Below are 13057 nucleotides of genomic sequence, written 5' to 3'. Positions count from 1 at the left end.
AAATGAAATCATAGTGTTTAACATTTTGGGATTCGACTTTTTTTACTTGGCTTAATTCCCTGGAGATTTGCCCCAGTTCTTGTTTATACCAATAGTTTGTTCCTTTTTATTGCTGGGTAAGTATGTCATGTTGTGGATATACCACAGCTTGCTGAAGCATTCACCTGATTAAGAATATTTGGGCTGATACTATTTTTGACAGATGACACCTAAAGCTGCTATGGACACGTCTGTGCAGGTTTTTGTGTGAACGTAAATCTTCATTTATCTGAGATAAAAGCCAAAGAGTGCAATGGCTGCATTGTATAAATCACATGCTTAGTTTTTAAGGAATCTACCAAATTATTCCCCAGACTGGTTGTACCATTTTACATTCCCACCAGCAATGTGTGAGCACCCCACATTCTCTGTATTCTCAACAGGCATTTGGTGGTGTCAGCATTTTTTTTAAGTTTCTCTAATAGCTATGTGCATTTAACTGATCGCTAATGATTTAAAACACTGTCTCACATGTTTATTTTCCATCTATACCTCCTCTTTAATGAGAGGATCCTCTTTTCTTCTTTCTAAATATCAAGAGCTCTTTTTATATATTGTAGCGTAGATCCTAGTCCTTTGTCAGAAAATAGCATTTTTTATTTAAATATGGTCAGTTTTGGTAAGGGTCCCACATGCACTTACAACAAATTATATTCTGTAAGTATTGGTTGCAGGGCTTTCTGTATGTCAAGTTTGTAATCAGGTTGTTCAAATTGACATTTCTATTGATTGTTTTGTCTGATTGGAGCATCAGTTTTAGAGAGGTAAGTTAAAATCTTTATAATGTTGAATGTTCTTATTTTGGTTTGCAGTTTGGTCAATTTCTGTGTTACGTATTTTGAGAATATATTATTATTTAAAGCTTACAAATTTAGGATTGTCATATCACTCTCTTTGATGGCTGTTATTCTTTTTTTTTTCTTTTTAGCAATATATCTTGCATTAATGTCAACTTTGACTTATGATTATAAAACTATACATTTTTTTTCTTCTCTTGTTTGGTCTTTACAAAGAATATCTTTTTCTAACCTTTGACTTTCAACTATTCTATGTATGCCTACTTAATGTTTGTTTCTTGTAAGTATAAAAGAGTTGTTTTATTTTCACCCAATCAGTTTTACTATTTATTTAGAATGTAATTACTGATAAATTAGAGGTTTTTATTGCTTTTTCTTTTTGATTAATAAACTTTTTTAATTATCTTTTTTGTCTGTTAGCTTGTTTCACTTTCCCAACATTTCAAGGACGCCATTCTGTTTACCTCCTTTGTGTATATTGAGACACTGTCTGTCAGCCTTATATTAATATTTTCTCTTTTGAAAATAACATTTCTTTGTTTGTGCTGCTTTTAAAATCTTTTCCTTGCCCTGTTTTTCTGCATACTTATTATAATGTACTAGGTGAAGTTTTTCTTAAATTAATTTGCCTGCTTTGTAGAATTTCTTAAATCTCTCTTTTACTGTCTATTGTCAGTTTGGGGAAATTTTTGGTGATATTGTCTTAAAATATTGCTTATGTCCCAATTCCTCTCTCCCTTTCTTCTGGAACTTCAATTACACAAATATTTTCTGTACATACTATCAATTTTTTTCTGTTTCACTTAAAATGTTTTCTACTAATCTATCTTCCAACTCAACCCATATGTATGCATTTTGTATTTCAGATATTTATTTTCAATTCTGAATTTCTATTTGATTCATTATGGTTTCCAGTTTTCTGCCAAAAATCTGGATCATTTGTTTCTTTTCTAAAACACATGAATCATAGTTAACTATTAAAGTTCCTGTTATTATTGATAACAGTGGTATCCAGAAACCCTGCTCCCTTTTTTTTTTTTTTTTTTGAGACGGCGTCTCGCTACGTCGCCCAGGCTGGAGTGCAGTGGAGCAATCTTGGCTCACTGCAAGCTCCGCCTCCCGGGTTCACGCCATTCTCCTGCCTCAGCCTCCTGAGTAGCTGGGACTACAGGCGCCCGCCACCACGCCCGGCTAATTTTTTGTATGTTTAGTAGAGACGGGGTTTCACCATGTTAACCAAGATGGTCTCGATCTCCTGACCTCGTGATCCGCCTGCCTCGGCCTCCCAAAGTGTTGGGATTACAGGCGTGAGCCACCGCGCCCGGCCCCTGCTCCTTTCTTATTGTGTCTCTCTTGGTGTTGGGTCATGGGATGCTGTTTCTGGATGTTTCAGGTGAGTTTGCGTTGATTCCCAAGCTTGGCTGTGCATTCTTGTCTTCTCCAGAGAGGACTTGGTTTTCTTCTGGCAGTCAAAGGACCGCCTTGATCCAGTCAGTCAAGGGAGTGAATCAAGACTACATTTCAGCCTAGTGACTTTCCCAGTGCTTATCTCTTTTTAAGTCACGACTCCAGAGACTGTGATTTTTCCAAGCAGATCTCCTTTGAAAGATAGGCCATGAACTCCCACCTCTGTCTCCCAGGACCCACAATTCCAAATGCTCTGTTAAGCTTTCTAGACCACTGAAAGCACCTCTTTTATTTGGTTCCTTTGCTTCTAATCTTAGAAAAAAAAATAGGACTGGGTAAATCTATCAAGAACCGAAAGCCAGGCAGATGTCAGGCTCACTCTCTTGTAATTCTTCCTAGATAATAGGTCCTTCAAACTCTCACTGCTTGATAGCCCAGTTCAGGGGCTCTCATATCCTGTGTCTCCCAAAACCACTTTATCTGAGCTGCAGATTCCTGTTTGACTGCAATGCCCTAAACTGAAACTCAGCAGCAAATCCCCTGAAAGGAAAATGATTTGCAAAATGTGAAAATAATCTTAATAGATATGCAGATATGCCTGTGTCTTGATTTTATTTTAATTTTTAATTTTTTTTTATTTTTTATTTTTTTTGAGGCGGAGTCTCTCTCTGTCGCCCAGGCTGGAGTGCAGTGCCGCAATCTTGGCTCACTGCAAGCTCCCCCTCCCAGGTTCATGCCATTCTCCTGTCTCAGCCTCAGAGTAGCTCCTGCCTCCGCTCCCAGACTAGCTGGGACTACAGACGCCCGTCACCATGCCCAGCTAATTTTTTGTATTTTTAATAGAGACGGGGTTTCACCGTGTTAGCCAGGATGGTCTCAATCTCCTGACCTCGCGATCTGCCCCCCTCGGCCTCCCAAAGTGCTGGGATTACAGCGTGAGCCACCGCGCCCGGCCGCCTGTGTCTTGATTTTTTTACTTTAAAAATCCTGTCTGCCTTTTATCATTCTCCTAGACTTTAAGAGATTTGCTTTTCTGTTATCATTATATTCAGATTTCAAAACTATTCTCAGTGGGAGTTAGGTCTGAGATATTTGGGGCGGGGGGGGTTCCAGTTACAATTTTTTGTTTTGTTTTGTTTTGAGACTGAGTCTCTCACTGTCGCCCTGGCTGGAGTGCAGTGGCGCGATCTCGGCTCACTGCATCCTCCGCCTCCCGGTTCAAGCTATTCTCCTGCCTCAGCCTCCCGAGTAGCTGGGATTACAGGCGCCCACCACCATGGCCGGGTAATTTTTTGTATTTTTAGTAAGACGGGGTTTCAACATGTTGGTTAGGCTGGTCTCCGACTCCTGATCTTGTGATCTGTCCGCCTCGGCCTCCCAAAGTGCTGGGATTACAGGCGTGAGCCACCATGCCCGGCACCATTTTATTTTGTTTTGAGGCCTCATTCTGTGACCCAGGCTGGAGTGCGATGGCATGATCACAGCTCACTGCGGCCTCGACCTGTTGTGCTCAAGCAATCATCCCTCCTCAGCCCCCCAAGTAGCTGGGACTACAGTCATGTGACACCACACCCAGCTAATTTTTTTTTCTTTTTTTTTTTTTTTTTTTGTAGAAATTGGTTTTTGCCACGTTGCCTAGGGCTCAACTGTTCCTCCTTCCTCAGCTACCCAAAGTGCTGGGATTACAGGTGTGAGCCACTGAGCCTGACCCCAGTTGCTCATTTTTCTATCTGGCTTAGTTTCTGTTTCTTTCTTTCCTTCTTTGGTTTACTATTCCTTAAGTTATGTGAACATATAAAGGAAAGAAAATGTATCTTAAGTCAAATTCGTGGCTTTGGGTGGAAGAAGAGGGAAGAAAGAAAATGTATTTTTGGCCGGACGTGGTGGCTCATGCCTGTAATCCCAGCACTTTGGGAGGCCAAGGTGGGCAGATCATGAGGTCAGGACTTTCAGACCAGCCTGGCCAATATGGTGAAACCCCATCTCGACTAAAAATACAAAAATTAGCCTGGCATGGTGGCATGCGCCTGTAGTCCCAGCTACTCGGGAAGCTGAGGCAGAAGACTTGCTTGAACCTGGAAAGCAGATGTTGCAGTGAGCTGAGATTGTGCCACTGCACTCCAGCCTGGGCGACAGAGTGAGATTCTGTTTCAAAAAAAAAAAAAAGTATTGTTTTATTATACATTTAAAGAAGAAAGTGTTCATAGCCATTGATTTTTCCCTACATGGTAATATATTCGTGGCACCTGGGTCACATGTGGAATTATGGGAAGAGAGTCCTTTTCCCTTCTCCTAGGCTGGAGTGCAGTGGCACCATCTTGGCTCACTGAAAGCTCCGCTTCCCAGATTCACACCATTCTCCTGCCTCAGCTGAGTAGCTGGGACTACAGGTGCCCGTTACTATGCCCGGCTGATTTTTTGTATTTTTAGTAGAGGCGGGATTTCACCATGTTAGCCAGGATGGTCTCGATCTCCTGACCTCGTGATCTGCCCACCTCGGCCTCCCAAAGTGCTGAGATTACAGGTGTGAGCCACCACACCCAGCCAGTCAGATCTGCGTTCCCCACTTCCACTCGCTTCTCCCTTGTTACACGCCTTTGACTTTTGAGACTCATGCCACCATGCAACGTGACTCCACTGATGTCCATCATAGTCCTCTCCCTTCCTGTAGCCCTGGGCTTCTTGTCACTGCTCCCCATGGGCAGTCTGATAATTCTTGTAAAGTGACTCATGGTTCCTCGACTCTTTTGACCCAATAACTTTTCTCTCCACTCCACTGCAAGGTGTGACATCAAGATGCAAGATATGAAATGACTGGTCATACCTTGCAACTTGCTACACTTTATCATAAAAATCTTAAGCACCTGTCCACACTGCCATATATTTTAACTGTCATATGCTTGCACTTCCTGAAACACTTTCTCAATACTTGGGGACCTCTATTAATGGTTTTGTCAAATTTTTACCCAGCCTAAAGAAAATAATTAAAATACATTCAGTGTAGTCTGAGTGTACTGTGTTTATAAAGTCAGCAGTAGTGTACATTAATGTCCTAGGCCTTCATATTTACTCACCACTCACACACTGACTCACCCAGAGCAACTTCCAGTCCTGCAAGCTCCGTTCATGGTAAGTGTCCTATATAGGTGTACCATTTTTTGTCTTTTCTACCATATTTTTACTACACCTTTTCTCTGTTTAGATATGTTTGGATATACAAACACTTACCATTGTAATACAATTGCCAGCAGTATTCCGTATAGTAACATGTTATGCAGGCATATGGCCTAGGAGCTACAGGATATACCATATAGCGTAGGTGTGTAGTAGGCTTTATCATCTATGTTTGTGGAAGTGCACTCTGTGGTTCACACAGTGATGAAATTGCCTAATGACTCATGTCTCGGAATGTGTTACTGTCATTAAGAGATGCATGGCTTCATATATTTTTTACTCTGTTCTTATGCTTCTCTCTGTAGAACTCCAATGGCACAAATGTGTCATTGTATTGTTACACAGATCCTTAAGGCTATGCTCATTTTTCTTCAAACGTTTTTCCTCTCTGTTGCTTATATTGAATACTTTTTATTGATCTATCTTTAAGTTCATGGACTTTTTCCTTTGTCATTTCTATTCTGCTGTTGAGATCATCTTGTGAATTTTTAATTTCAGTGTTTTTATTTTTAGTTCTGAAATGTAACTGTCTTTTCACTTGCAGGTTGAGATTTTCCTTGTTCTTTCCATGCTGAACCATTTTGGATTATATCCTGAATATTTTGGATATTATCTTATGAGACTCTGGGTTTTGTTTAAAACGTCAGGACAATGTCTTTTGCTGTTGTTTTCAATGGCAATCGGCTAGGTCAGATTCAATATGCAAATTCCTCCAGTGGGCTGTAGTTCTATTGTGGTTCAGAGCCATGTGGTACAAGCACACAGAGAAAAAGAGCAGTGAAGATTCACTCTGAACTCCTGGAACCATAGATTCTCAGGTAAGAGAGAAGAGTTTCTTCCTTCAGAGTTGTAGGTGCTTCTTGTTGGTAGCTGTTGCTCTTTGCCCAGCTGCAACCACTGAATCACCAGCACAGTATTGCTTAGGTTATAAAGAAAGGAAAGCAGAAATATAGGAGGGAATTCATCTTCCTCTTTCTCACCTGTAGGGGCTCATTTTCCTTCCCCTCAGATCAGAAAGTGAGAGATCTTCGGGAATTCTTTTTGTCTGTAACCAGGATGTATTTCGTTTCTTTAAGCCTCCTCTGATTGGCCAGTTTTGCATGTTGCTTGTTTTCAGTTTTCAAAGTAAGAAAAATCCTATGATTCTCCTGATGCTTTATAAGTCTATGCTTTCAGATTAATGCGAAAGATTATTTAAAAATAAGCTTTCGGTAAAAATGAAGGGCATCCAAAGAAGCCTGCTTTCCACTTGGCTTCTGGCCATCTTTCCTTTCTGCAGGGGTTCAAGAGCTTGGAGGCATTGGATCTGGTATCAGAGTGGTCACCTTCCTCTATGTTGGGGAAGCCCAGAGGCCTTAGGAATAAACGAAGCCGGTACTGAGGAAAGGGAAGCTGAGAGGACCGAGGAAACACCGACTTTACACGCCTGTGGACTGCAGGAACCATTTATGGCACGAGCGGGTCTTTATTTATTTTTTTTTATTTTTAGATTTTACTTTAAGTTCTGGGATACATGTGCTGAACATGCAGGTTTGTTATATACACAGGTATACATGTGCCATGGTGGTTTGCTGCACCTATCAACCCGTCATCTAGGTTTTAAGCCCCACATGCATTAGGTATTTGTGCTAATGCTCTCCCTCCCCTTTTCCCCACCCCCTGGCAGGCCCTGGTGTGTGATGTTCCCAGGAGTGGGAGTCTCTAAGGGGTGAAAGGAGAGAGAAAACACGCTGGGCTAGCACTCTGCTGAGTTCTGCACTGAGTTCGTGCCTAACTTTGTGCTGTCTGCCACTGTCTCCCCTACTCCTGCCCCAGGGTTCACTTCCTAGAACAGAGCCCTGGGGAACCCGGGAGCTGTGGAAAGCCAGGTCTCCCTTGTGGTTCAGGAAACACAGAAATTCAGCTGACCAAGAGACGAAGAGAAGTAAAGCCAGCACAGGGAGATAAGAAAGTGAACATAACTTCAGAGCACTATCATAGGGCCTGGTGAGGCATGCTTGGATCTTGACACAAAAATCCCTCTTCGACTTGATCTGGCTCTAGTATGGATCTTTCACCTTAGCCCAAAGTGCCTCCTTGAACTCTCAAATGCATTCTGAGCTGAGCACGATGGTGATTTGGGGTCAATCATGATATTCCCCATGGGGGATTTTCTCTCTCAGAGCGCAGACCTTGTGATGACTCCTGTGACCCACCTCCTAGAGCTGGGGGCTCCGGGGAATCCCTGATGTGCCTCAGGACAGAACAGGTGTGGTCCACCACCACTCGTGCTAACCATGGAAACAAAGGGTACATGGGGTATAGCTCAAGGGTTATGTGCAATTTTATCAGAAAATAAATGCTATTTATTCTAACACTGAAAAATGAATTAGGTCCTCATGCTTCTTTTCTTCTTCTTTTTTTTTTTCCAGACTAGGTCTCACTCTGTCGTCCAGGCTGGAGTGTAGTGGCATAATCATGGCTCACTGCAGCCTCAACCTCCCTGGCTCAAGCCATCCTCCCGTCTCTCCTCATGTTTCTTATGTCTGATTGACAGGGCAATAAAAGCACATATCTGGCACCTCTCCTTGTCTGGGAGGACTGGCCACAGAGTCATTTTGCAGAAGTTGGAGAGGAGTACACTAGATGGGGCTGTTGGCTTGCATTATACAATTCACACTGCATGGGGTAGAGAATTGAATTTCACATTTGAGAAATGGGAAAGGAGGAAATAAAAACATGGAATGCCCTAATCTTTCTGAAAATCCAAAAAAGGCCCAAGGAAAGCTAGTTCAATTATTCCTACCATGACAAACTATGATATGGTCAGACATGCGCACTCTGGCGGGGTGTTCCTAGCCTGGGCTGCCCAAGAGGTGGCAGCTATTCTAGGACAGATGGAGTGTGGACCCCTTCCCTGTAGTGAGCTGGGATCACTTAGGAATGACCATCAGCCCAGAGCCGTGGGGCTTATTAGATGCAGGGGTGAGTGGGGCTTGCAGGAAATGACCCGCCATCAGTGCTCTGATGTCCGAATGCCACTCTTGTCACCTCAAGATTAACATTTAGAGGGAGACCATCCTGTGTGGCCTATTGGTGAGAAAGGGACTCAGAGGAGCACAGGAACCACCCACACCCTCGCCCTGCCGTGGCTACCAGCTGCCCTGGCACACCTGGCTCCCTTTGAGTTCGCCATTCTCGTTGCCACATCCCATCCTTTTCCAGACATTTCTATTTTTCTCACACCTGGAAATGACACCTGCTGGCAGTCTTCGGAATTTTCCAGAGAGTTGGCAACTTGGGGCTCATTTGTTTCTGCTCATTTTTATTTAGTTTTTCAGATGTGCTGTGCTCCAGGCAAGACATGATAGTAGCTCATCAAAGAGAGGCTGTTTTTGGGAAGTGGAGCAGCCACCGCTGATTTTGGAGCTGGGGTAGCTGCCGCTGCCACAGCCACTGCAGCGGCCTAAGGAGTCAGCTTGGGAAGGTAGTGGTCACCAAGCTCAGAGCTGTGCTTGGAAGTGACAATGGATAAAAGTGTGCTGGTACAGAAAGCCAGGCCCGCTGAGCAGGCTGAGCGCGGTGATGATGTGGCTGCAGCCGGGAAGGCAGCCATGCCACAGGGGCATGCGCCCCCAGCTGAAGACAGCAATCTGCCCTCTGCCGCCTACAAGAATATGGTGGGGCCCACTGTTCTTCCTGGATTCTCATCTCCAGCACTGAGCAGAGAACAGGAGGAATGAGAAGCAGCAGATGGGCAAAGAGTACCATGGAAGACAGAGGCAGAGCTGCTGGACATCTGCAATGAAGTTCCGGAGCTGTTGGACAAGTCTCTTATTCCCCATGCTACGCAACCTGAAAGCAAGGCGTTCTCCTTGAAAATGAAAGGAGATTGTTTCAGGTATCTTTCTGGGGTGGCGTCTGGAGACAATAAACAAACCACACTGTTGAACTCCCAGCAGGCTTACCAGGAAACATCTGAAATTAGTAAGAAAGATATGCAGCCTACACACCCAATTCGACTGGGCCTGGCACTTAATTTCTCAGTCTTTTGCTACGGGATTCTAAACTCTCCTGAAAAGGCCTGCAGCCTGGCAAACATGGCATTTGATGAAGCAATTGCTGAGTTGGATACACTGAATGAAGAGTCTTATAAAGACAGCACTCCCACCATGCAGTGACTTCGGGACAATCTCACTCTGTGGACATTGGGAAACCAGGGAGATGCAGGAGATGCTGGGGAGGGAGAGAACTGTGTCTGCCATGCCTCACAATCTGTTCAGTGTCACCCTGTACCATCCACATAAATCCCTTTGTGTGATTTAAAAAAAAAAAGAATTGTACATTGTCTTGCGATTTTTCACAGCCTCAGCCTAGCAAGAATGGTTCATGGGATAAACAGCTGGCATTTGTATCTAAAACCTAGATTGGCTGCGTAAACACCATGGCATTCTGAAGTTTTGGTTTTGATTGACATTGGCAAGATTACTGTGTGTTTAATTTTCTTAAAGCTGAGCACTGTGGTGATGGGTTTTGTAATTCAGCATAATTCTTACTGATAAGAAAAAGAGACCTGAATGTTATGTAACTCTTTGGAAAGTTTAATCCAATATTAAAATAGTCACTGAAATACAATTTCATTGTAAAGTTGTACAGAAAGTTATAGAGGTTATGTCGTGATGCTGGGATGTGGAGTGAGACACCATCATTTGGCATTCAAGTTTAATGGTAATTCACAGTGATGCTGCCTGTTCAGAGCTTATAGACACTGGACCTGTTTGGGCTATTGCCACTCAAAAGTTCATGACCACAAATGTCCACAGCGTCTTCCTCTGAGGAAATGCAAATCCTGAAGCTGAAATTCCTTGTGACAGATAATTGGCTGTGACACCTTGAAAAGTTCTGGTGCTCATACGACACACCTGACTAAACCCCCCTTCCTACAGCAATAGGAATATGTTACTGATTTGAAACTTGTGCCTCAATAATGGAATAGTTTTTCATTGTTAACACTGAGCTAGTGCTGTAAATGCTGTCTGTTTTATGAATGCTCTTTTCTGTTTCCTGGCTAATATCTCCTTCTTTTTTTTTTTTTTTTGGTGTGAGGAATTTAATAAGATAATGCATACAAAGTGCTCAGAACCCCAGCAGATACACGGCATTAGTGAGTGTTAGCCAGTCTCATTATAGCACAGATGTCCCTTCCCCCACATGCCTTTGCCCCACATTCCTGGATAATACCTTTAAGAATAATGTTCTGAGTCAGGCATGGTGGTGTGTGCCTGTGGTTCCAAATACTTGGGAGGCTGAGGCAGGAGGATCACCTGAGCCCAGGAGTTTAAGGCCATAGTGTCCTGTGGCTGCCCCTGTGAATAGCCACTGCACTCCCACATGGGCAACATAGCAAGACCTTGACTCCAACAAAACAGAAGAATGTTCTGTAGAGATTGCCTTTCACTTCAGGAGTGCTCAGTTTTCATGTTCTTCCTAGATTGGGGCTTTTATTTATTATTATATTATGTTTTATTTTATTTACTTATTAATTAATTAATTAGTTAATTTTGAGACAGGGTCTCCCTCTGCGGCCCAGGCTGGAGTGCGGTGGCACAATCTTGGCTCACTGCAACCTCTGCCTCCTGGGTTCAAGCAATTCTCCCGCCTCAACCTCCTGAGTAGCTGGAATTACAGGCACGTGACACCATAGGCCACCTAATTTTTGTATTTTTAGTAGAGATGGGGATTTATCTTTTTTTTTTTTTTTTTTTTTTTTTTGAGATGGAGTCTTGCTCTGTCGCCCAGGCTGGAGTGCAGTGGCGCGATCTCGGCTCACTGCAAGCTCCGCCTCCCGGGTTCAGGCCATTCTCCTGCCTCAGCCTCCTGAGTAGCTGGGATTACAGGTGCGTGCCACCATGCCCAGCTAATATTTCGTATTTATAATAGAGATGGGGTTTCACTATGTTGGTCAGGCTAGTCTTGAACTCCTGACCTCGTGATCTGCCCGTCTTGGCCTCCCAAAGTGCTGGGATTACAGGCATGAGTCACTGTGCCTGGCCTTTTGTTCACTTTTTTTTTTTTTTTTTGAGACAGAGTCTCTGTCACCCAGGCTGGAGTGCAGTGGTGCAATCTCGGCTCACTGCAAGCTCCACCTCCCAGGTTTACGCCATTCTCCTGCCTCAGCCTCCCGAGTAGCTGGGACTACAGGCGCCCACCACCAAGCCTGGATAATTTTTTTTTTTTTTTGTATTTTTAGTAGAGATGGTGTTTCACTGTGTTAACCAGGATGGTCTCGATCTCCTGACCTCGTGATCTGCCCGCCTCGGCCTCCCAAAGTGCTGGGATTACAGGCGTAAGCCACCACACCTGGCCTGTTCACTTTGTAATGCTATATATGGGCAGGGGTGAGAGACATGAATCAGCACCTTGGTGAGCAAACCTTGCTTTAAAGAGTTGAGAAGAGCTGCCGGCACCACAGCTCTGCCTTCCTCCAGTTCTCAACACAGTGTTGCTCTGCAATCACACCATGATCTGAATCAAAAAGGTATTTTTAAACACCCAGGATTTCTGCCTGTATTGAGGCTGACCCTGATCATGCTTGCAAGTACCTGTCACCAAGTGTCCCAAGTGCACTCATCCAGCTCAGCTCTCAGAAGTGCCTAAACAAGACGCTACCACTCAGGGCAGTTGTGTGGACACTGCAGGGGAGAGGCTGGAGAGGATCCAGGCCCATCAGTGTCCCAGGGTTTCCCCTCCACCTCTGACATTCCACCTGGCTGCAGGGTCCATCTGTTTGTCCATCTGCGGAAACAAGAAAAGAAAAATTCATGCACTGACTTAAAAAAAACCAAAAAAGACAAAACAGTCTCTATTAAAAATGCAAAAAGAAAAAAAAAAATTAGCCGAGTGTGGTGGCGGGCGCCTGTAGTCCCAGCTACTCGGGAGGCTGAGGCAGGAGAATGGCGTGAACCCGGGAGGCGGAGCTTGCAGTGAGCCGAGATCGCGCCACTGCACTCCAGCCTGGGCTACAGAGCGAGACTCCACCTCAAAAAAAAAAAAAAGAAAAAAAAAAAAAAAAGAAAGAAAGAAAAATAAAAAGAAAAAACAACAATAAAAATCCCTCTTTTTTTTTTTGAGACGGAGTCTCACTCTGTCGCCCAGGCTGGAGTGCAGTGGCGCGATCTCGGATCACTGTAAGCTCCGCCTCCTGGGTTCACGCCATTCTCCTGCCTCAGCCTCCCGAGTAGCTGGGACTACAGGCGCCCGCCACCACACTCGGCTAATTTTTTTTTCCTTTTTGTATTTTTAGTAGAGACGGGGTTTCACCGTGTTAGCCAGGATGGTCTCGTTCTCCTGACCTCGTGATCTGCCCTCCTCAGCCTCCCAAAGTGCTAGGATTACAGGCAGGAGCCACCGCGCCCGGCTCTCCTTTCTAGCTGAACAAAAGAATGTGCTTTCGGTTAATACCTGCTGCTTGAAAATGAGTAGTGAATGTGCAACCAAGCTTGTCTTGTGTATCTGGTAGCTTTGTTTTTCCTTACCAGTTTTCTGCCTAATGTTTGCTTCTGTGATGGTTCTATTGCCTAGCAAGCATACCTGTTTTTGGGAAAATAGAATAGCAAAAAAAAAAAAAAAAAGAAAGAAAAGAAAAGAAAAAATGCCTGGTT

At 43.9% G+C, this 13057-nt stretch overlaps 1 pseudogene; it reads left to right on the top strand.

The window, feature by feature from the left end:
• The first annotated feature begins 4357 nt into the window (after positions 1 to 4357).
• Positions 4358 to 12386, top strand: LOC104007858 (14-3-3 protein beta/alpha-like; annotated as a pseudogene).
• The last annotated feature ends 671 nt before the right edge of the window (positions 12387 to 13057 follow it).

This window comes from Pan troglodytes, chromosome 11 (genome assembly GCF_028858775.2).
Source record: "Pan troglodytes isolate AG18354 chromosome 11, NHGRI_mPanTro3-v2.0_pri, whole genome shotgun sequence".
NCBI lineage: Eukaryota > Metazoa > Chordata > Mammalia > Primates > Hominidae > Pan > Pan troglodytes.
This window is presented reverse-complemented; position numbering and strand designations above follow the sequence as displayed.